Here is a 24,824-nt window from a genome sequence, read left to right as displayed (position 1 = left end):
ATCCTTCTAATGTACCTGGCCTCTCTGATTGCTGATATTGTCCATGTGTGAAATTGTGCATGGCCATCAACTACTTAATTCAACTGGTTTTCTAGGGTTTCACTCCCTTTCCACAGAGCTTTAGGATAATTTGCATACATGACAGCACATTTTCTAGCATCTTTCTTCAATTTGGCAATTTCATATCTAGCTGCTTCTAATTGGCTCTTTATAGCTGCTATATTATCTCCTTGAGATGTGGTGACTGTTCTGCTTGTATCTTTTTGCCTAACTTTCCCGGTTTCCTCTGTTCTTGGCAGCGCTTCTTTTACTTGCTTCCTTGTAATAGGTCTTCTGGGTTTAATAATAAATTATTCACCTAGCTCCTCGAATTTAAGCGTTTTTGAGGCCTTAGACTTCTTGGTACCCTTTTGAGGTGACTGTGTCAAATCAATATGGACTGGTTCAGACTGCTCGAATTCAATGGCCTGTAATAAATCATTCAAACTTGCCTTAGACACTGGGCTCTCTTCAACTGCTATGGCTTTACCTTTTTCCTTCTTTATCTGGCTTCTCGTCCTTACCCTTGAGACTGCTTCAGATTTGCTTGCTTCAGGTATAGTCTTTTTATCATGAGTTTTTTCCTTTGTTGATTGTTGAGGTTGATCTTGAATGATTAGTGGCTTCACTGGTTTTCTTAGCTGTGACTTGGTTTGCTTTTTAGCTCTTGCTTCTTTTTGGAGCTCAGCTATTGTGAATTCTCTGGCTGGTTGTGGAGTAAGGCCAGTCTTGTTTTGGAATCCAGCCATGAAAATAAACGAATTCCAGTCTCTACCTATCTTTTGGAGGCCATCTAAAACTAGCAACTTAATCAAACCATGATGAAACAAAGAGGTTTCATAGTCTTCTTTCCTCAGCTGCACCTTATCACACATCTTGCTCAAACTTCCTTCACAGGTCAAGTATTTCTGTATGCAGGTGAGAAGAAGAGCATAATGTTCCTTGACATAATTCCTGGGGACTGCTTTAGTTAAATCTTCGTTTACATATGCCTCCTTTAAAAACTCCTTACAAGGATTCATATCAAACTTAAAATTTTTAAACCATTCTTCTCGTCCTCTTGGGATCTCTGTCACAGCAGATATTGCTTCTGGAGAAACATGTACTTCTAACATAGCTACCTTTGAATTTAAACCAGTGAAGTTTAGCGCAAATTCTTTAGTTACCTGCGCATGTCCTCCTTGTAGCTTTTTGCAAAAGTTCCAGCACCCGGCATCTTTGAACGCTTTCTTCACGCCTTCATCCCTCAATGCTATGTCTAGGCCCTCAGGTTCAGTCCTCTGGCATTTACCGGATCTGTGCTCTTTTTTCTCCATTTTTCCTTCGGGATCTTCACACACAAAGTCTAACAGCTCCGGTTGAAATGGTGATTCCGCTCCTTTTTAATTTAGCCTCGCTTGTAATCAGACTCGCTTGAAATTAGCCTCGCTTGAAATTCAAATTCTTTCATTAAAACGCTTTAATTCATAATCAGGCAGATTTGTCGCTCATGCAGCACTTACGACCATCATTAAGGTCTATGCACGGTAAAATCTCTTGGGAATGATATTTCTGTGCATATTAACAGATCTATTGGTGGGGTAGTGGCAAATGAGCATTCAAACGTGAGACGAGGGGTACATAAACTGACATGAGTGGACACAACTGGTGACTCACCTAATGGACTTGACATTTCGAGAAAGATTCACTGCGAAATGCACGAATCCATGATTTCGCAGCGCTGTTAGTTTTAAATTCTAATGATGCGCTGGGAAACGGCCTAATCATGACGCGCTGCGAAATTGCTTAACCATAATTGCGCTGCGAAACTGGCAAATGGGATTACGCTGCGAAATCACTAAAAGACACGGTGACTCGGATAAGACAAGACATGGCTATGGAACAATGATGGGTGGAGGAGAACCAATAGGAGTCGAGTATGGTTTGAGTTAAAAACTTTTAAAACTCCAAATCCTAAGTGAGGAAAAATAAAATGAAATCAACTTAACACAGACCTTTGTCATCGGACTTAGGACAGAGAATTATATGCATCAAATTTTTAGTTCTAAGTGATAACAGTGGCTCCACTTGGGATAGTGTGCTCCTGTAGTACACTAAGAACTCGTAGGTCCACTGCTTAGTTCAATTTCTGAAAACAGAAACAGAGTTGACAAGCATTCCTTTCTAGCTTTGTGGGCCTTCACCTCGGGCTTAAGCTTCCTGTTCAGCTTGTCATTTATTTTCAACAAGAAAGACTAATAAAACATTTATATACAATGTTTGTGAGACACTTGGCAGAGATTCAATCAATTGTAATGCTTTAGGAACCTGCCATTAACAGGTCCTCCAGCATATGGTGTTCCATCAACCTCGTGCAGAATGTAAGTGTTATTCCCATGGAAAGCAGAAACTTGATATGGCCCTTTCCACAAATTTTCAAATTTACCATGTTTACCTTTCTCTTCAATTCTAGCTTCCCATTTCAGGACTTTATCATGAATCTGGAATGAAACCTCTTTGATCTTTTTGTCAAATTCTCTCTTGATCCTGTTCTGGCTTTGTTGATGACTGTCAAATACCTCATTCCTTTTCTCCTGCAAAGCTATTAGCTGATTAATCCTGCGTTGTACAGCATTTGGTTCCTCTTCTAATCCTTGAATCAGCTTCATTACTGGTACTCCGAGAGATGTTGGAAATATAGCCTCTGCCCCATATACAAGCTCATATGGTGATGTTCCAATGGACCTCTTTGTGCAAATCCGGTCAGCCCACAAGGCATATTTCAGTTTCAAATGCCAAGCCTTTTTATTTTCTTGCAGCAGCTTCTTAATGATTCTTATAAGACTCTTGTTTGATGACTCAGCTAAACCATTTCCCTGTGGATAATAAGCAGTGGAATGTCCAAGGGAAATGTGATACTGATGACAAAAGTTAATCATTCTTTTGGACTTGAAAGCTTGAGCATTATCTGTAATGATCTTGATTGGGCAACCAAATCTTGATAATATATTATTTTCTAAGAAAGAAATAATCACTCAATCATTTGCTTGCCTTGTGGGTATTGCCTCTATCCATTTTGTAAAGTAATCGGTGGCTGTGAGAATCCAGCGATGCTGTCCTGATGAGGGAGGATGGATTTCCCCTATAAAATCTAATCCCCACTGCTGGAAAGGTGCTTCAACATAAATGGGAACCAAGGGCATTGGCATGAGCTTTCTCTTTCCCTCAAACACTTGACATTCATGGCATGTGGCTATCTTTTTATAAATATCTCTAAACATAGTTGGCCAAAAATAGCCAGCTCTCAAAACCTTGTTTACAGTGGCTTTCCAATAGTGATGTCCTCCGCAATCCCCTTTATGAAACTCATCAATTACTTTATCAGCTTTTTCTTCAATGAGACAGTTTAATAATATTCCTCCTGCATCTTTCCAAAACAAATATTGGTAATACACAAAATATCTGAGAGATTTTAACTTGGTAAACCGAGCTTTGGATTTTGAAAGGTTATCAGGAGCTTTATTATGCTGCAAAACAAATGCTATATCCTTATACCATTCTGAGATCAAGAATTTCTCACTTATTTGGACCAACTCTTCTTCATTTTCAGAAATTTCTGAGATTTCTATGCTTAAATTAATATCAATACAGTCCAGATTTGACTGAGTCAACAATTTGGCTAGGCCTTGACCCTTTACCAACTTGGTGGGTTTCATCTCAATATCATACTCCAACAGTTTTGCTATCCACTTTCCCCTTTTTCCATTTGGATCAGCTTGTGTAAGAATATCTTTTATAACAGCATTTGGCACGTATGCAACAATGTGAGAGTGCAAAACATAAATTCTGAAATCCTTAATTGCTTTCACCAATGCATAGGCTTGTTTCTCTAAGATATTATATTTCAATTCAGCATTAGCCAATGTCTTTCTAAAGAAAGAAATGGGCTGTTCAGTACCTTGACTTCCTTTTTGCAATAAAACTCCAGCAATTGTGTCTTCAGAAGCAAATGTGAAGATCAGAAACTCCTTGGTAAAATCCGGGCTGATGAGGACTGGTGCTTGAGTAAGTGCTTTCTTGATCTCTTCAAATGATTTCTTTGCTTCAGCTGTCCATTTAAAATATGCTCCTTTCTTTAACATCTTTGTTATGTTCTTGACCACTTCAGCAAAGTTAGGAATGAATCTTCTAACAAAGTTAACTTTCCCAAGAAAGGATTGAACCTCTTTCTTACTCCTTGGTAAATCTAAATTTTGAATTGCACTAACTCTATTAGGATCAACCCTAATTCCCTCTTCAGAAATAATATGTCCAAGCAGTTTGCCAGAAGTTAAAGCAAAAATACTTTTGGTTGGGTTTAGAGAAATACCAAACCTCCTACACTTCAGTAGGACCCTGTCAAGGTGCTTTAAGTGGTCTTCTTCTTTCTTTGAAAAAACTGTGATATCATCAAGATAAACCACCACTGATTAGCCATCTTATTCTTAATCAAAATCAATAACCCTTTGAGAGAGCCCTCTCAGGCTAAGGAGGCTAAGCCTTAGTCAAAAGATTGGTTTGAAACAGTTACTTGAAGTCTTCCTGGTTTGCAGCCTTCCAGGGCTTGATTTTGAGATAACATGTCAGGTGGGAGGAAAGCACACTACGAACAACTGTCACCTATTGCAAAAGTAGACACAGACTCCACAGAAGCTATTCTGTAATTTATGTATATCAGTAGGCCATGATGAGCGAAACTATCGAAGCTATGAATTATCGATGGAACAAACATCTAATTATCGAATGCAGACAAAAACGCGAGGTTTCGATCCAGCCGCAGCAATGGCACGCAGTGGATTCCAAGGACGCGGACGAGGGTGAGCAGGAATGTGACCTAGACGAGGGCGCAGACAGCCAATTTGTTACAATTGTGGAGGACCTGGGCACTACGTGCGTGATTGTACCAACCCGACGAGAATATCTTGTTTGTACTGTGAGCAGTTTGATCATGAAATGGTAGATTTTCCAACGTTGATCGCACAAATGCACGAGAAAGGGGTACTATAGCCTACTACTCCAACCCAAAATATCCAAATGATGAGGTCCAAACCATGCGAAGAAGACCCCAACGTAAATATGATGCTCAAAAGTGGCACAACCATGGGGAAGATAAGGGGAAGTAGCCTAAAGAAGATACCTGGGTACGCAAGGCTCCTACAAAGGAACCTAAGTTTGACTTGGAACGCGCAAAAGAAACATTTATGGAAGCTAAGAAGAGCTTCACGAAGGTCTCTACTTCAGGTAGTAAGAATCAACCAGAATGAGGAATGGATCCTTCTATGCTTTCTACCTTTTCAGAGACATGCATGAAGCTGCTACACGACAATAAGGCGGTTAAGGGACTACAAGAGCTGATCACTAGGTGCCCAGGACCGAGTGAACCGTGCGTAGTCTGAAAATTGGGAAGGCATGCACTGCGCACTGGGAGGGAAATGAGATTGACGGCACAAATCGGCGAATATGAGATGGATCAGGTAATCTTAGACCTGGGATCGGATGCAAACGTATTACCGAAGTAGACTTGGGAACGCATGGGCAGGCCCGTGTTACAATGGTCTCCTATTCAGTTACGGATGGGGAGATTGCAAGGGGTAACAACGAATATCGAAGGTGCGAGCACGCAGACTAACTTTGAGGTAATAGAGATTGTGGATGACAGTAACCCTTACCCCACGTTGTTAGGGATAGACTAGGCTACTGATATGAATGGAGTCATCAACCTAAAAAACTAGAAGATGATATTCGAGAATAAGTCCCTATGCGTGATAGTTCCGCTGGATCTCTCTGAAGGAGAACACTACATCGAAACTGTGTGCAAAGATGGAGGCGATGAGGAGATGCACTGTATTTACAAAATAACGACGCGAAACCAGGATTGGCTAAATCCAACTACAGATGGAAGAGTCTCGTGGGAACAAGAAGAATCTTGCCTTGCAAATTCAGACGAAGAAGATGAATGATGGCACAATCGCTTGAGTGAAGTACTGATGCGAAAAAGAAATAGGATGACCAAATAGTTGCGTTGTGTAACCACCCAGGCTCAAGATCTACTAACATATGATGGATTAATAGCGGTGGATGAATTCTTGAACAGGTTTGAGAATGCAATACCATAGCACCAGAGGTTCGATGCATTAAAGTGGGTGTTGCGCGCAACACCTGCACATTGGTGGGGAACACATGAAGGAAATTTTTGAAAATTGGCGCGATTGTAGAAGGATGATGCAGCTAAGGTGTGGGATGCCGAAACTACGAATAACTGTGAAGTACGATGGACATGATGACCCATGCATGCACCTCCCAAAATGGACCAAAGCCTATGGCGAAGAGCCCTAGCCTAAATGGGTACACTTGTTCTATCATAACCTGGATGTTATCCCAAGAAACTGGTATACTGAGACAGAACTCAGACATGGTACGGGCGAATGGGATATCTTGTGCGAGGGATTTTTGCTAACGTTCTTATTTTAAGATCAATGGGTGGATATTGTTAACGATGTGCTGCAAGTTGTGAAAGCCACCATTTTCAAAATATTGTAGCAACGATGAGAAGTCGTTCAACCCACATGGTCACATCAGCTAAGCCAAGCCCTAGAATGCTACAATGTACAAGTAGAGGATGAGGATGAGGACCCCGGAAATATTAATATTCCAGAAACTGAAGGGAGTCACGAAGTTCGAGGACCGTCAATCAAGGACTCCAACATCACTGCGCCACTGAAAACGAAATAAGTAAACATTGGTACAGATGAGGAGCCGAAGTACACGACGCTGGGGGATTATTGGGATGATGCCACGGTGGATAAGGTCGTCGAGTTACTTCGCAAATATCAAGACTTATTCCCGACCAAAATCACAGAGTTAAAAGGGATCCTCGGCGACCTAGGAATGATGAAGATAACTCTGAAACTAGACGCAAAACCAGTTAAGCAGCGTCCTTACCATTTGAATCCAAAGTATAAGGAAAAGGTCCAAGAAGAATTGGACAAAATGCTTGCAGCAGGAATTATTGAACCAGTGGAAGAGTCTGACTGGGTGAGTCCTATGATAGTGCAGGAGAAAAAATAGAAGGGAAAAATTTGAATCTGCGTGGACCTCCGAAAACTGAATGATGCCTGTGTTCATGATCCATTCCCAACACCATTTACAGATGAAGTCCTAGAGAATGTTGGTGGACAGGAAGCGTACTCATTCACAAATGGGTTCTCAGGGTACCATCAGATCAAGATCGCGCCGGAAGATAGACAACCTTCGTGACCGAATGGGGATGTTTCCAGTACATCGTTATGCCCTTTGGGTTGAAGAACGCGCTAGCGATATTTTCGCACGTAGTAGTGTCACACGGAATCTGTCAAGGGTGCGGACACGACTGACCTTCCTAGAAGTCTAAGACATTCTAATGACAAACAAGACAAAATGGAATGATCTTTCTCTAAATACACCTTTTACAACATGAAAACTACAAGTGTTTAGGCTTACCTTATTCCAAAACGCTGTTGTTGAAGTCTGTTCTTGACGATCCGGATGAGCTCCTCCTTCAAGTCAATTCCTGCAACCACAAACAATCAAACAATTACCAAGCACTTGCATTTCATATAATAAAACATATATTCAACATGCAGACCAAGGAACACATGAAATAACTCATTAACACAAGCTATTGAGAAAAATAAACCAGTTTGTATTAATAACGAAACAAAGAAACTCTTACAACCTGGCCTTGGTGTTGTGCAAGTTCCTCCCAGGGTCCATCAAGGGTTTTCCTCTACTTTGACAAAGCTCACCCTCTCCCAAGTAGAATCAAGTGAAGACAATCTCTCCTCACAAAGGCTCTAATGGAAGACCTAAATCCTGCAGCATTTACCCAAAGAAAATGTATAGCTCCAACCTCTTCTCCTTCTGGCTCAATGCCTTTATTTATAGTGCTGTAAAGAGGTTATTCAGGTCCACTATCAATGGGATCATCCCCCTCTATGGGTGGGATAGCTCCCTTATTGATGGGATAAGTTCCCCCTTAATAGAGATACATGAACCAACTGGAGGCGCATCCATTTCATCAAACCGACCTCTAGAATGTTCTAGAAGTAACCACAAGTAACTTTTTCAAGATAAAACTCGCGCATTTTGCCTTTTACAGAGGGACGCACCTGTCCCTTAACATACAGAGCGTCCATGGACGCAGATTTTGTGAACATGGTCAGCGTCCCCGCAGGTAAGGCTAGAGAGAACCTGCGACCCCAGAGATAAACATAGTTTTTACAAGACTTTCTCTCTTCTTTGAGTTTGAGATGGATAACAGAGGCATGAGACTTGCCTAAGAGGGTAGCATGACTGTTGATTTGAGCCATACTAACTGTAAGTAGTCAAGGTGACATTTTTTAGTGTAACAGATTGCCCCCTAAAGTGCGAAGCCTGGAATAGAATAGGGTTTTGTAATTCTAGGAAGGGTGAAGCGCTTTATCATTTCAAGGATTTCCTTGTGGATGGCCTGGTTGGAACCTGCAATTTTCAACACAAAATACATGGATAAGATTATATCATCACTGAGGTAGGCATTCCCATACTCAGATTCAAAACTTTAACTAATGGACTAACTATTCTGATACAGGAATGATCTTGCAGTACATCATTTTTATAGACTTTTGTAGACACAGTATGGACGCAGCCATCTGTTTATGATTAGTCTACATAGATAATGAATACAAAACTCCTCGCAGCCTGGATGGTAGAAACTAGATCCAGGGTCTTCACTTCTACTTCCCGAATTGGTACGATTCTAGCCATGTGATTAAATGATTCGATGTCGAACATGATAGAAACCACTTGATTACCAGTCAATGATGTAAACTGTTAACAAGCGTGAGAGAAACCACCAGTAATGTCAATGGTTCTCAAAGTACCAAGCACAACCCGTGAAATGTGAATAGATGTTTTGATGTCGAACACTTCACGGAATCCTCTGATCGAAAGTCAATGATGTAAACTGACGTCAAAGGCGAGAAACCTGCCATTGATGCATGCAGACTTCAAGGTACTGTCGATTCCTAAGTCATCTTTCTAGATAATGTGTCGATGTCGATAGAAAGCGACCCGTTGCAGGCAAGCCCACAACACGAAATCATTGTTCAAGTTGAAGAAATGTTGCTGTAAGGACTGACTCAGGGATGGTCAAATGGATGACAAGTATTTTGCAGATGAAAGTTTTTTCTTGCAGACCTCTTGAACACATAACGACACAACAGATGGTTTGGTGACGTATAACTCAAAGTTAACCCCTGGAACCCGGTTAAAGACTTTCAAAGTGATTTGGTCAACTGTGAGGTAAAAGATTTCCCAACCCAGGTGAATGAAAAGTGTCGTGTTCAAGAGTGGTAATAAAGTTTCTTCTGAGACAAAAGGTGACAAACAGGTTCATTCTTCTCTTTTTTCCCCACCATTTCTGGCAAGTACCTCTTTATTTTTAACAAGCTTGAGGAGGATAACATATGCTTGATTATAAGCTCATCCTTCGGACGAGTCCAACCTAGTTTAAATTCGAACCCTAGGAAGGAGTGGTTCGTTCCTGTTTGTAATTGAACAGGTCCTCTACTGTAAAAGTTTAACGAGCCCAGTATAGGAGAAACTCGGCGTTTTTCAATTTTTAGAGAGTCTGAAAAAACTAAAGGAGACTCCACGTTGAACTTTTTCGTATATTTGTGTCCCTCAAGCCCGAAAAAGTATAAAATAATACCTGGGGGAACCGCTTGATCTTGCGACCAAGGAGTACTTTCATAATAGTGTCGTTAACCTGAAAAGTAAAAAGCGATCAAGGACACGTCGTTTTATTTCCTTATCGAGTTTGAAACGACAAAAACCCGGCAATCTTTTCCTGATTTTGCGGTCAGAAAAGAGCTAAAAGGGGACCGTCTTTTAATTCCGTTTTAACGAGTGAAAAAGAAACACTCGGCGATCTTTTCATGTTTTAGGAGTCAGAAAAGGGCTTAAAAGATGACTCTGATATTTTGTTTGTGAAAAATTACAATTTCCCTCGAAATCCCTTTGTCCTGCACAAAAGCGACACATTACTCATACCTGTTTAAAATAGGCAAAAATACATTCAAAAACATCTTTTCATGGTAAAAAATGAACTAATTCATCCAAAAAACCTATAAAAAGACCTTTTACCATGTCATTTTTACCGTTTCACTGTTGAGGTTGAAAAAGGAGCTTTTGACAAGAAACTTCCCGTGGTCGCTGCGGAAAATCTGACCGTTGGAATCGAACGCCGTCTCATCCAGGTATTTTACACATCCTACTCTGCATTTCTATCCGTTTAGAATCAATTTTTAGGTTTTAGTTTCATTTTTTGGGGGGGTTTTGGTTTTGGAATGCGCCTCTCGGCGGACGCAGGTGCCCTTCGGGTGACCTGCGTCCCCCGACTTTTTCTCATACGGGAAAACGGTCGGAAGACGCAGCCCGCCTTCAGGCCAGCTGCGTCCGGGCGCCCTGTGCTACAAAGCCGGGGTGCGTCCTCCGAGAAACGCGCATTTCAAAACCCCAACTCTCTCAAAAAACCACCAAAAATTCCCAAATTAATTTCTAATTGCTATTTTTGATATGCAGGGCATTAATCATGTTAGACTGGAGAGAAAGAGAGCATGTAGAGGAAGATGAAGCTGCAATAAATCATCAACCTTCCCTGGATGCCCTAAGAGCATGCGGATTATACAAATATTGGACCATACCGGGCATGAGGGGCCAGGTAAGATTCTTGGAATGGCTGGTTGAGCGATGGAACGTACAAGAACAATGCTTTTACATAGGAGGGCACCAGCTCGAGATAGAGCCCTCGGATGTATACTTTCTCACTGGCTTGCCAAACAGAGGTGAGCAACTCAGTCTTGCGGGGACTAGGCCGGGTGGCCAATCCCTTGATAGTCTCCGCGAGAATTGGTGCACACCTGGGGCTCACCATTCAAAAGGCATAGAGATAAAACACATCACTCTACCGGAACTCAAAGTCATAGCGTTCACGGTTACCAGAATTTGCGGCGCGGCCGCTTTACACATTGCTTCCGGATCCCAAATGCGGATGGCAATTGACTGTTACCAAGGCACCATTTTCAACTGGTGTGAAGCTGTGTCGGCTCATATGAAGAGCCAACTGACCAAGGCAAAGAACGGACGACTAAAGACTTTTGGATATGGGCCTATAGTCGTGAGCTTTGCCTTGGAGAGAATTCCAATGCTGATCCCTCAGCAACTCACTGTTGATATCTTGGGTCCTCAGCAGCCAAAGCTGATACGATGGGTTGCGGTGATGGCCCGGCATCCTGACGAGGGCGCGACAGTAGTTCGATTCTCAGATAGTTATTTTGACTGGTTAGAGGGCCAGCTTTTTGTGATACAGGACTTTCCGTATGCCGGAATGGATTTCAGAGGTGATCCGGACATGGTTCTTCCACAGGGAGAACAATGGGACGACAGAGGTACTTTTATTTTCACAAGTTTTCTAGTTATGTATTTTTTGTATTTTTTATATATATCGTCTCAAAACTAATAGTAAATCTTTCAAAATGCAGATGTTGGTCCACAGCGTCCAGCCAACCTCCGGCCTTATGATAGACTACATCCAGCTGCACCGGTACCGGCCCCACAGGATGCGACAGCAGAAGTACTAGCTGAGTTGGAGCATGATCTAGAGCGTCTCACGGCAGATATACCTGAGACTACTATGGACGACATTCCTATCAGGCTTCAGCGCTTCGTAGTCGCGGTCCCTGGACCGTTTAGGAGATTTTTGCGTAAGGTAGCCCGCGCAGTGGTGTCGTACAGAGAGCACCACCAGTGATTGACTAGTCACTTTTGTAGTCACATGTGACATTTTTGACTTTTTGTACTATCATTTTGCCGATCATAAGGTGTTTTAAACCTATGATCGAAGACGATGTATATATTTTTTGACACACTTCTATCTATATATATCACTATTACCGGCTTATCTTGTTTAACATATGTGATGAAATGTTTTTAAATTTACTTGCATGATTATCGTAAATGTCTGTCCAACATTCGAGAAGCAATTGCATCTGCTAATGTATTCAAAGACCTTGGAATATGTTGATATTCAATGTAATCAAATTCACGTTCCAAGAGACGCACTCTCAAAAACAACCTTAATAACACAGGATTTCTAATGGCATAAACTCTATTAAGCTGTAATACAACAAGTTCAGAATCTAACCTCACTATCAAACGTCGAATTCCAAATGAAATAGATTCGGATAATAATTCAACCACTGCACTGTATTCTGCAATGTTATTCGTTGTTTGACCGAGGCTTACCCCATGCATAGAAACTAACTCGTCAGAGGGCGAATAGATAACCCAAGCTGCGGAAGAGATATTCCGTGTATTACGACAAGCACCATCAGCAAATCCAATGTATGTTTGGAGAGGCGTCGACATCTACAATATCAAGAGTAAAACCAAGATAAGCCAGAATAATGACGAAAAACCACACTTGCTAAGCTAAGCACACTGACTAAACTAACACACTTGCTAGCTAGAAAGAAAATCTAACCTATCTAAAAATTTCTCCATACCCATCATTTTAAGCATAATACCTCTTTAGGTAAAGTCCATTTCTGGGTTTACCCAAAGAGTCCCCATCAAAATCAACTAACTCATAAGCCCCTTTTGCTAGCTTTCGCTTTACAATGTAGGGCCCATGCCACATGGGAACGAATTTTCCGGCACCTAGCTTATCGTTAGCTTGATCATATAATAGTACTAGGTCTCCTTCCGAAAAACTTCGAGGGGTTACATTTTTATCGTACTGAGCTTTCATTCGTTTCGCGTGAGTCTCGATAGCTAAAGTAGCGTCACGTCGAGTCTCATCTAATTTAGCCAAGTATAATAACCGTTTCTCCTCTTCGGAAGTAGCTGGAAGTAATTCGACAGCCATTTGAAGTGATGGGATTTCGCATTCAATAGGTAACACAGCTTCTAAGCCATAAACTAGCTGGAAAGGGGTGAAACCTGTTGAATTTTTCACTGAAGTTCGATATGCCCATAGCGCCGAAAATAACATGTTATGCCAATTCGTTCGATGGATACCAATGATCCGTCGAATCATGATGACTAGAACTTTGTTGATTGACTCAACCAAACCGTTGGCTTGCGGATAATAAGGAGTAGAGCTATCGTGGCGCAAACCAAGCTGGCTTGTAAGCTCAGTCATCATGACGTTTCGAAAATGGCTCCCATGGTCAGTAATGATTGCTTGTGGGACACCAAACCTAGTTATGATATGATTGAATACGAAAACTGCAGCTGTCTTGCCGCTTGCGTCGAATGTAGGCATCGCCTCGGCCCATTTTGTAAAATAATCAACCGCGAGGATGATATACGCATGCCCCCCGGCCGAGTGAGGGTTACAAGTAATAAAGTCAATGCCCCATTTGGCGAATGGACCAGCGGCAATTATAGGGTGGAGAGGAGCAGGTGGAGCGCGCATCTTTCGATCAAACACTTGACAGTTGTGGCATGTTCTGACAGCAAGGATACAATCTTTAAACATAGACGGCCAGAAATAGCCAGCGCGCAACACCTTCTGAGCTGTGGCATACCCAGACATATGACCGCCACATGCTCCAGAGTGACAATCATTCAAAACTCTCTCAGCCTCTTCGTGAGTTAAACAACGTCGAAAAACTAAGTCTGCCCCCCGGCGATAAAGTGTATCTCCAATAATTCTGTATTGCTGGGATCGAAACCGAATTTTTCGACGGTCTTCCTTGGAAGCTTCAGGCCGAAAGGTTTGGGTTTGGAGATAGATGATTATATCCCCATACCACGGATCTAAAGTGCTAATAAGAAACAAAGATTCGTCCACAATGGACTCCTCTGCCACAGTCTCTGTGTCAGCACTCGGGAAATCACACATCAATTCCGCAAAAACTAAAGATTTCTTAGACTTGGACTTCTCGAACTCCAAGTCGAACTCTTGCAGGATAACAATCCATTTAGAGTACTTGCCCCCTAGCAGTTGTTTTGTCAAAATATAAATCATAGGGTTGCAATCCGAAATAACTGTAGTCTTGCGGAGAAGAATGTAGTGACGAAAACGCTGGACAGCTTGAACGGCTGCCAGGGCCAATTTCTCCACATGCGAATATTTTAACTCAGTGGGATTTAAGGTTCTACTAAGATAATATATCACATGCTCTGCTTTGAATTCATCTTCTTGAACTAACACCATTCCAATGGTGGAATGCGAAGCTGCGAGGTATAAGAAGTAGTCCTGGTTGTAGTTGGGAGGATGCAATAACGGTGCATGGGTCAACGCGTGTTTCAGTGCATCAAAAGATTGTTGGGCAATCTCGTCCCAAAAGAATTGTGCGTTCTGTTTCAACAACCGTGTAAAACCTTTAGTGACCTCGGCGTAGTTTGGGATGAATCGGCGTAAAAAGTTCGCTTTCCCTTGCAAACTTTGGAGTTGGCGCAAACTCGAAGGAGGAGGCAATTTGATGATAGCCTCGACTTTCGAGGGATCGACGCGAATGCCGGCTTTTGAAACAACAAATCCCAGCAATCGACCTGTTTCTATACAGAAAACACACTTGTGGGGATTCAACCGAATTCGATAATGCCTACACCTCATAAAGATTGCTCGTAGGTGGACAAGGTGATCAGCTCGTTGTAAAGAATGAGCAGGCAAATCATCGAGATAGGGTTGCACAATGTGCTTGATGTCATGAAATGCATAAGACATCGCCCGTTGAAAAGTAGCGCCGGCATTCTTAAGCCCAAAAGGTAATTTGCAATAAGCAAATGTCCCCCATGGACAAATGAATGCCGTTTTTGGTTGATCGGCAGGTAGAATATTGATTTGATTATAGCCTGAGAAACCATCCATGAAGGAAAACATCTCACTTCCGGCACAATCATCAATAATTTGATCGATATAAGGCGTAGGATAGTTGTCTTTTGGACAAGCTCGATTGATATCCCTATAGTCGATACAGATTCTTATTGTTCCTTGTTTTTTATTGACGGGAACAATATTCGATACCCAATCCGTTAACGGGATCGGATAAATGAAACCTGCTTTCAACAGCTTTTCGACTTCTGCTTTAATCGCAGCCGCTTTTCGAGGGTGAATCTGACGCAACCGTTGCCGAATGGGTTTAGCATCCGGGTAGGTTTTGATTTCATGAACAACAATGGCAGGATCAATTCCCGGCATTTCCTCGTAAGACCAGGCAAACACGTCGCGGAATTCTTGGAATAGGGCCTTGTAAGTTTGGATTTCTTCTTCAGTACATGCGGCACCTATATGAATGTTCTCCTCGATTCCGGGCTTCACTGAAATATCAATGGGAATAGTACGAGAAATATTCCCTAAATTCAGCTCTGAATCAGAATGTTTCGTTGGATCCTGAGCGTCTTTGACATATTCAGCGGTAAAGATAGATGAAAAATCATTTTCAAATGCATCATCCTTAGGTAAAAACGAAGATCTGTGATGGAGATCTTCCCATGGTAGATCATCTACACTTAGGATTTCGCGAAGTTGTTCGTCAGATGACACTTCTTCGGGAAACGTTATCCGTTCTAAGGGTGAGGTGAAAAGTGACTCTTCACTGACCACATTCATTTGGTCGGTTGAATGAAAGTCGGTAAAAGACATAAGAGCTTCATAAGCAATCTCATACGGACTCAACGGCATAACATCACCGAGTGAGTCTAGCTCAGAGTCAGAGGGAACATACCAAGGATCATCATAAATAATGTTTTCTGACGTGATCATATGAATTGTTGCGAACGAAGGGTCTGCATTGAGTGGAGGGAGAGGAAAAGTTCCCAGTAAACCGGAATCCTTAACTAAACCTACACCAATGTCCCTATAAGGGATTGTCGTTTTACCAACATGCTGGATAGTTTCTAAAGAGGTTGGGTCGGATGAAAAGTATGTCAGCTGATCAATAGTCACGATCTTACCGTTATGTGGAAACTTAATGACTCTGAAGACCGATGAAACGACCGCTGTCATAGCATATGACCAACTTCGACCCAAAAGAAGGTTGTAGTCTAGAGGGGCATCAACCACTTCCACATCCAGACTAACGGTTTTACCTTCGACCCCTATAGGCAATTCTTGTAGAATACCAAACGGACGGAACCCACGGCCATCAAAGGCCTTAAGGATGGTGGGGGATTGGTTCAACGAAGGAGAACCAAGCGATCTCCAACATTGAATCGACATAATACACGTAGAAGCTCCCTCATCAATCACAGTCCGATGAATAGGCCTGTTTTTGACTATCACTGGAATTTGGAAAGCCATTTGATGGGGGAGACGCGGTGTACTACTTTCTAGATCAAAGATCATTAGGTTCGGGTCCTGAACATCGACAGCTCCAATAGCCGACAAAAGCAATTTTCGTTGCGCTGGACATGATTGCAGCACTTCGAGTGCCGACATTGCTGAAGGTGAAACAGCTAAGTCTTCAACAATGTTGTAATTCTGGGCTGCTCTCGCATGTGGATTGAAAGCAGACCTTCGAAGTACACCCTTGGCGGGCGGCTTAATCACTAAGTCTGGGTTAGGTTTTTCGATCTGTAGTGGATCGGAACCAGGAGCTGAGGTTGATGGGTTAGAGTGAGAAGATTCTGCTTCTTTACCATCAACAGGAGCCTTACTACCATAATCTTGCGATCGAGTCGCAATCCTGACATGAGACATCATCAAAATGGGTTCTTCACTGGCATTCGAAGAAGAACCTATCATCTTATTCTCCTGCTCTGGAAATGGATTTTTTAACACAGCAGGAGTGGGAGAACCTTTGACTATTTTCACTACCTCGGCCCGATGAGGGCAGTCTCTCGTAAAATGATCTTCTTCACAAATAAGACAAGGATATCGAGGTTTGCGCTTTTCGTCATTGGTTTCCGACTTTTCCGTTTTCTCCTTTGGAGCCTTGTCTGCTTTAGCCTTCTTCTTTCCTTTCTTCTTTCCACCGTTTTTGGATTTGGCCGTAGATGACTCTACAGCGTGAATGTCGGCGGTAAGTTCAGGAGGAGAAGACTCTCCTGTCGGAGAATCAGGCAAAGTGATAATTGGAGTATTGGAGGTCTTGGAAGACTTCTTCTTACTCTTCGTAGTCACGATACCGATCATACCATCAGCGGCATGAGATCCCGAAGGAGCAGCAGCGATTTGGTTTGACTTTGGAAGATCCGGAATTTTCTCGTGTAACGTACCCGACTGAGTGTAAACTAAGTCAAGGTATTGTGCCTGAGCAATGACTTGCTCCTCAGTAACTACTCCGGCCTTAGCTACATCTTCAGTAATTCTTGGTAATAATGATTTGACAAACCATTCAGCTAAGATTTGGTCCGGGATAAAAACTTTCACTAATCTCCTTCGACGTCTCCACTCATGGATGTGATCAGAAATGTACGTGGATGTCGATTGTTTTAGCGAAGTTAATAATTCTGTACCATTATCGTATCTGACTGGTAACTGAAAATGAGTTAAGAACGAGGTAGCTAACTGGCTAAAGTTGTAAAAAGAGGCCCGTGGTAACTCAATGTACCACTTGGCTGCGAGACCAATGAGTGTACGCTGGAAAAGACGTAAGCGGATGGAATCATCTGAGATGGAATTTGATGCACACCAGAGGTGGTAAGTCATCACGTGATTAGACGGATCCTCTCCAGACTTACCTTCGAACTTGGGTATATCGCTGGGCAACTTATTTGGCATTGGCGGCCAGAACGGAAGATATTGAATTGGATCGTTCGTTAGGCGCGTCAAGTCGGGTAAATCTAAAGTCGCAATAAACGGTAACTGCCGGTTAGGATCTCTAAAACTCTGAGTCACAATACCAGCCCCAGGAGGAGGATATCCAGGATAACTAGGAACAGGAGTCGCATTTGGGATATTATATCCTCCTGGAAAACCAGGATTAACCGGACCGTACTGGGGTTGCTGAGGTGGTTGATAAGTGTACCCAGGATACGGTTGATACTGGTAAACCGGTTGTTGGGCAGCTTGCCCAGGTTGATACTGTCCCTGGTACGGAGGTTGAACAAATTGAGGTTGAGTAGTAACAACCGTACTTGTACCAGGTTGGCCTGCAGGCATCTGGACTGTGGTTTGAACCGTGGGTCCAGACAACGGTACAGATGTCTGAGGAGTGGTTACAGGGACAGTAGAAACCGGAGCTGCCGATACTCCAGAAGTAAGCATGGTAGATGAAGCGGTAGTTGCTGCAGCCGTGTGAGGTGGAGTACCAGGTGCAATTGGCGGCTGAGTAACTACAGAAGTTACAGGGGTCTGAACACTTGACTGGACAGGTTGCGGTTGCTGGGGTGGACCAGGAACTGCAGGTTGTCCTGCTTGAGGTACCGACTGTATACTTGGTTGCGACATCTGTTGACCCTGTGACGGATCCCATGTTAACATTCCAGGGTATTGACTCGTAACAGGTTGAGGATACTGAGATCCATAGCCGTATTGAGGATAGGGTTGATAACTGTAAGGTGCAGTCCCATATGATTGCCCTTGAGGTGGTTGATAACCTTGACCAGGGTATTGACCCGTAGGTTGATAACCTTGAGGTAAATACGAATACTGGGGTTGACCTTGACCTTGAGGTTGGTATCCTTGAGGTTGATACCCTTGGGGTTGATACCCTTGGGGTTGCCATCCTTGAGGTTGCCATCCTTGAGGTTGATACTGATACTGAGGTTGACTTTGGGGTACATATTGAGGCTGGGGTTGATACCCTTGGGGTTGATACCCTTGAGGTTGCCCCCCAGTCACGAATGAAGTACCTTGAGGTTGCCCCCCAGGCATTAACGAAGGTTGCCCCCCAGGCGGTAATTGGCCACCTTGAGGTTGGTTAATGGGAGTTGAACCTGACATCATATAAACTTCACCTATACTCAATGGTACATTACCACTGTTTCCAACTAATAACCCATGATCAATGGGTTGAGGAGATGCTCCCGCAAAGGTACCAGAAAGTGATTGATACCCAGTAGGAACAGAAGGACCGCCATGTAAAAATGATTCAGGACTTTGTGAAAACACAGATGACTGACCAGACATATTTACAGGAGAATGAATTCCTCTAGGTGGAACCGGAGTACGAGGTGTAGAAAAACCTACTGAGTTGTCTAAAAAATTGGTTAATGCAAGGTACCAAGATTCACTTCTAGGAGGACTGTAAAAGATGGATTCACGCTCCCTTAGATCAAGGGTAATTAGATCTTCAGAATCAGAAACGCCTATTTCTTCCTCTGGAACAAGTTCTTCTATAGCAATTAATCCAACAGGAAGATTTTCGGTGATAATTCTTTCTATTCTTGGTGAATCAGGAACACTAGGAGTTGGAGTAACAGGTTCTGAAATTTCAGGTTCTTCGCCTGTTTCACTGGCAGATGAAAAACTACCAGCAAGCTCGGAAACTGTAACAGCTTCGGGATTGTAACCTGTTTCTAAACTTTGGTAATCTGGATGGACTACCAAGGAAGATTCTCCTTCTTCAGGTGATCCTACTCTACTGCCACTAGGAGGAGTTACAAGGACCTTTAACCCTTCTAAATGACCCGGAATGTCTTCAGGAGATTCACCCCGCGATTTACGGAGTTTTCTTAACAAATCTATTCCGGTAACAATCTCAGGAGACTTGCCCCGAAGTCTACGGGACTGTCTCGGTAATTCCGCCACAATTAAAGATTTTAACTACAACACACGAAAACAAAGTAAAAAATTTCAAATCAAACCACCTAAAGTCTTCTAAAGAACCAATCAAATTTGAAGCACACGCCTAAATAATCTAGAGCGTCAAACCACACACAAACAGTAGTCTTCCGGACCAAAAACGCTAGTTGGTGATTAGGCCCAACCTCGCAGGATTCAGTACAGAAATAGTGGGTGGAACAGTTACCCCGGCAACCTGCTTAATGAATAGACTGGACCAAGTTCCTCCACTTTAACCGTCTCGAAGTGAAGCGAACCCCCCAGAAAATCCAAGTGAGTATAACCGACGTCTGCTCCAGGTACAGTGGGACCTTCCCTCCACCGTCACCTTGGGTAGAATCCTAGATATTATGGCCACTAAGGTTACCAATCACAACAATTACACCTGGGGGAACAGTCTAAACTCCGACAGCACGCAAGGGCAGAGTAGCAAGCTCCAATCCCCTTACCGGCTCCTTGACAACAATCCAAGGTTTACCGATAAGTGACCCCTGGCTCCTCGACAATGGTTAATCCGAGGTTTACCGTTTGTAATACGTACTGCCTGGCGTCGTTCCCAACGAGGGAGGAATGATCCCCTCACTGGTTCGGACACGAGCTCGTGTTTCTCCTTTAAGAGGAGCTTTCCCAGAATGTAACTGAAACAATTGGATTTGTTCTACTCAAGATAGACTATCTGTTTGGTTTTGTAGTCTTGGAGAGTTAAGTACTCACCTACTCCAAGACCCTAGCCTAAGCTATGTTGGTGCTTCAGAGCCCTAGAAAAATAAAGATTACTAGATTGATTTTAATTTAAGCGTTACTTTTAAGGTTGTTTCTTAAGTCAAAAGGTGATGGAAGTGAAACCAGTGGTGTGTTGACTCGACTCGAAACCACTACAAAATGCACCTAGAATGATTTATCCACTACTTTACTTTTTCGATGAATTGCTTAACTAAAAAGTTGAGAGAATGCAATCTTTATAAAAGCAACTTCTTAATTGAAGACAATCAAAGAAACAATTCGTTTGTCTTTTCCAAGCATAAAAACATAACTTCTCTTTACATGCACGAAAAAACTCTTTTCTTCTTTTGAAAACAAAAAGCTACTTGAAACAAGACTTTTTAAGAAGATGTTTTTGTATTTTTCTTTTAATAAAGCAAGTAAATCTAATATAACCAAAAATCAATCTTAACAACTCTTAAAATCTATGAAAATGCACTCATAAGCAAACTAAAGGCAAATTTACTCTAAGCAATCTTAACGAGGCCAAAACTAACAATGATTATTTCTAAGGTGTTTTACTTGATCACAATCAAATCAAGGACTAGCTTATTGCAGAATCAAAAACTAGCCAAAACAAAACTCTAATCTTTTTGTTCTTTTTGTAAAATGGAAATCAATACTTTATAAACAAGTAATTCGAAATTTGACCCAAAACAACTCAAATGGCAAGTTGCTCACAAAAGGAGACTTTACGACAGGCCCGACTTCTAAGAAGGTTGACTAACCAGAGAGATCTAAGGCTGGACAACTTTCTACTATCAAAGTCACTACAAAGCCTTTCCAAAAATCAAACCCTAGGTCTAAACTTCGTTGAAAACCACTAAAACACTCAAAGCTCACAAAACTAGTTCAGGTGAAAATTCTTGACAGGGTACTAAAGGATCTGGGCAGAAAACACTAAGGAAAAACAAAATCTAAAAGCAATTTAAAGCAAAAATGGAATTTTCTTAAGTTTTACAGGAAGACGCAGGCAACCCGTTGTCACAGGTGCGGCCCCGCTCTGTGCAGACGGCAACAGCGCGTCCAAAGACGCACTGTGCAGTACTAAGAGGGTGCGTCCTTCTGGAAAAATGAAGAAAAACCAAATCTAACTAAATCTAAAGCTAAGCCACCCAAATACTAATTCTCACAGTCAAAAACCAGAAAATAAAAATGATTTTCTCAAAGCAAAGTTCATATAAAGGAAAAGACTCTCTCATTAATGGATTCCCCAGTGGAGTCGCCAATTTGTCACACGGAATCTGTCAAGGGTGCGGACACGACTGACCTTCCTAGAAGTCTAAGACATTCTAATGACAAACAAGACAAAATGGAGTGATCTTTCTCTAAATACACCTTTTACAACATGAAAACTACAAGTGTTTAGGCTTACCTTATTCCAAAACGCTGTTGTTGAAGTCCGTTCTTGACGATCCGGATGAGCTCCTCCTTCAAGTCAATTCCTGCAACCACAAACAATCAAACAATTACCAAGCACTTGCATTTCATATAATAAAACATATATTCAACATGCAGACCAAGGAACACATGAAATAACTCATTAACACAAGCTATTGAGAAAAATAAACCAGTTTGTATTAATAACGAAACAAAGAAACTCTTACAACCTGGCCTTGGTGTTGTGCAAGTTCCTCCCAGGGTCCATCAAGGGTTTTCCTCTACTTTGACAAAGCTCACCCTCTCCCAAGTAGAATCAAGTGAAGACAATCTCTCCTCACAAAGGCTCTAATGGAAGACCTAAATCCTGCAGCATTTACCCAAAGAAAATGTATAGCTCCAACCTCTTCTCCTTCTGGCTCAATGCCTTTATTTATAGTGCTGTAAAGAGGTTATTCAGGTCCACTATCAATGGGATCATCCCCCTCTATGGGTGGGATAGCTCCCTTATTGATGGGATAAGTTCCCCCTTAATAGAGATACATGAACCAACTGGAGGCGCATCCATTTCATCAAACCGACCTCTAGAATGTTCTAGAAGTAACCACAAGTAACTTTTTCAAGATAAAACTCGCGCATTTTGCCTTTTACAGAGGGACGCACCTGTCCCTTAACATACAGAGCGTCCATGGACGCAGATTTTGTGAACATGGTCAGCGTCCCCGCAGGTAAGGCTAGAGAGAACCTGCGACCCCAGAGATAAACATAGTTTTTACAAGACTTTCTCTCTTCTTTGAGTTTGAGATGGATAACAGAGGCATGAGACTTGCCTAAGAGGGTAGCATGACTGTTGATTTGAGCCATACTAACTGTAAGTAGTCAAGGTGACATTTTTTAGTGTAACAAGTAGTGGCCGCATTCAAAGAATTCATTCATAAGTTTTTGGAGGTTTATTTTTATGATTGGACTATATTTGGGCTAGTCAAGAAACATGTAGCAAGCTTACGGTTGATGTTGGATACTTGCCAATGACACCAAATTGTGCTGAATCTTAAGAAGTGCACCTTCCTTGTCCCCTTTGGAAATTTTCTCAGCCATGTGGTCTGCAGACAAGACTTGATGGTGGACCCTGCAAAGATTGTTGTCATACTCAATTTGCAAGCACTGCGAAGTGTCAAACAACTTTGTACCACGTTGGGGCACACTGGCTACTATCGGAAGTTTATTAAGGGCTATGCACAAATCATGGCACCAATGGAATAGTTGTTAAAAAAGGATGCTACATATTGTTGGAATGATGATTATAAGAAAAGTCTGGAGATTCGCAAGGAAAAGATGGCATCGACACCCATTTTGGTTTTCCCAAAATGGGACATCGAATTTCTTGTACATGTTGATGTGTCATGTATCGCGTTGGGCGTTGTACTCACGGAGGAAGGAGTGGAAGGCATTGATCACCTGATCGCATTCGCCAGCCGAAGATTATCCAAAGCCGAAAAGAACTACTCTACTACTGAGTGTGAGGGATTGGTGATGGTATACGCACTCCAGAAATACTGCCACTATCTACTCAGGGGACACTTCAAGATGTATACTAATCCTTTCGCATTAAAATACCTGGTGAACAATCCTGTGTTGGTGTTGTGGCTAGAAACAACCCCCCTTCTTATATAGTTTTATCACTAATACTAAATAAGTGGGGACCCTTATTCAAAAAAAATTTAAAAATAAATTAGTGCTTGTATTCCTTTTTAAATAAAACTTACTATCATAAACTTAGGGGAATACCCGAAAAATCTAAAAAGACCTAAGTTTTATGATAAGTTCGAACAAAACCGTTCCCTTAATAAAAAGCGTCGCATCGCAAAAAGTTAATGGATGCCATCCTACAAGTGGAATCCTAAGATTATGAAATCACGATGCGAAATCACGCACTAAAAGACACTCATAGCATCACATGCCTCAAATATCACTTAAGGTGAAATGCCTCAAACCGCTGATATGTGATGGTGCATCTCGCAAATCGCATTTCGCAGAAACGGATTAGCAATATTGCGATCTGCGATATTGTGATCTGTGATATTGCGATCTGTGATATTGCGATCTGTGATATTGCGATCTGCGATATTGCGAAGAAAATCGCAAAATTGCCTCATCACAGATCTATAGGGCTCGCCGTTCGAAAAAAAATTCTATAAACCGATGCCCAGTTATGCGCGTTAATGTTAATTAATGGGTTGGTTGGTAATCATTAATGAAATATGGTTTTGATCCGATCGAAGAGCCATTTCACGTAGGGTGATATATTTTATATGTTTTTGGCATTTAAAGCTTTCCCGTCACCTTTTTCTTATCATTACTCTTGCCTCATTTGTAAACTGCAGGAGAAATGAGCATAGAAGTATACATAGCAGTATTCAGAATATTATGGGAAAGAAGGGTAAAGCTCTGAGTTCTGAAGATAAAGAAATGACGCCCTTGTACACAGACACCACCTGTAATAGAGATGTCGGTGTTACTACTTGGGAAAGCATGCACAGCTTACTCGAGGAAGAAAATCCCAGAGTAATGGAAGTTATAGCTACTGTAGACTCATGCGGGTCATTTGAGGCGTCGATTACAGAACTAGCATGTTCGTTCTTGCACTAGATAGCGGCGAGGCCCAAGATTCTTCCATACACGGACATGGTCAAATGGGTACTAGACTGTCCTGACATAACAGACAGAGAATTTAAAACTCAGAACCAAGAACTCACGGAGTCATTATTTCCACAAAATTTAAGGTTTATATCCTCTAACAAAAAGCACGCAAGAGGCGAAAAATAGCACCAGGGAAGCTCAGATTGAGAAACGGAGGCAGTTTCTGATA

Source organism: Pinus tabuliformis, chromosome Q (genome assembly GCF_031772625.1).
Source record: "Pinus tabuliformis cultivar Carrire ecotype Pingquan chromosome Q, CPIR1, whole genome shotgun sequence".
Lineage (NCBI taxonomy): Eukaryota > Viridiplantae > Streptophyta > Pinopsida > Pinales > Pinaceae > Pinus > Pinus tabuliformis.
The sequence above is the reverse complement of the archived record's forward strand: the minus strand, read 5'-3'. Positions refer to the sequence as shown.